This window comes from Brassica napus, unplaced genomic scaffold (genome assembly GCF_020379485.1).
Source record: "Brassica napus cultivar Da-Ae unplaced genomic scaffold, Da-Ae ScsIHWf_1493;HRSCAF=2088, whole genome shotgun sequence".
NCBI lineage: Eukaryota > Viridiplantae > Streptophyta > Magnoliopsida > Brassicales > Brassicaceae > Brassica > Brassica napus.
This window is the reverse complement of record NW_026014906.1, coordinates 60,763-62,248: the sequence shown is the minus strand read 5'-3', so window position 1 is coordinate 62,248 and position 1,486 is coordinate 60,763.

The window sequence follows — 1,486 nt, the reverse complement described above, 5'->3', positions numbered from 1 at the left end:
GATCCTCGAAAGGGGTACGTAGGCAGCTTGTCAAAAGACGAGTTCAGCTATCCCCCTCTCTAAAAAGGGGGGGGGAGTGGGTGCGTATACTCGTATACTCCCACAATCGCCATTATTGTAATCGAGTTTTTAGAAACAAAAATTTTTTACAATATACACTGTCTTTTTATCGAAAACGCTTACGCTTCAGTTTACGCTCGTCTGCGGCCTCATCCGGCCCAAAAATCGTAAAGATTATCACCTTTCAAACACGCATAATCCTCGAAAATAACTGCGAGACGTCGCAAAAAGTTAAAATTCGAGGACAATGCTAAACAAATTGTCCGAACGCGACCACCAAAAACCTTACACCCCGTTCGTCGATTGGCCCCGACGAACACGCCAGCCGTCTTAAACAAACGCAATCCGATCACTCTTTTGATCTTTAAAAACGTCCAGCACAAGGACAAAAGCGCGCTACAACAAAAATCCGAAATTTTGGTTTAGCACTTCCAGTTGATTCTGAGAAGATGCTCGATTCGTACCATACAAGTCATATAAGCCGAGAACATATCGCGGACTTTAAATCGGTGCGAGTCAGGAAGAAATCGCAACAGGAAAAACGATAGCCGGCTAGTCACCGCACAAACCTTAACCGAAAGTAAACCTAGGTCTTGCCCTAAACCCAACGCTCTGGTCTCAAACATCTCAAGGCATGATATCTAAAAGATACGAGATCATAAACCATGCCTCTCCGTTCGTATCTCAATGTTCTCGAAAATCGTAAAGACAGATAAATTTTACGAAAATCACGAACGAACCAACAGATTGAACGTCTAATTAGAACTACATACGAGACGACAACTCGTATTTACTTCAACCCTACTCAGGAAAAACTCGAAACGAAACATTTATCATATAAATAAACCGCGTAAAGCGGCAAGGGATTCAAAGCCACCAACGGCCAGTCCCCGAAATACAAATACGGCCATCTTGGCCTAAACGAAATCCAAATTCAAAGGGCCACATTCGGCCGAAAACAAGGATAACTGATCCATCCCTCATAATCCAAAGTCGAAGTCCCCGGACAACGAAGCACCAAACGCATCCGCAGGACGATCCACTTCCTCGCCACCGCCGTGAAAATCGATCGGGACCTCCTCGGTATCAGGAGAAACCGGGATGGAATCCCAGAACCCTTGAATCCTCTCGTCGATCGGAGGGATAAGCGCCTCAGCGTGGGCACGGTCACTCATCCCACTCTTCATCAAGCTCATTTCCTCTTCAAACACATAGTCGTCGGCTTGCGTCCTCCAAAGACTTCCGACCGAACCACGGCACTCGCGAAAGTCGCCCACCGAGGTAAAGGCATTCTTAAGATTCCCGTACTCAACCTGGAACTGAGATGCGCGAGTCTTCATCACCTCGACGATCTCTCTTTTGCCTTTCCTCTCCGATCTGCGAACAGCCCGCGCATGATCACGAGTAAGCTGTGCCTCTCGCTCCA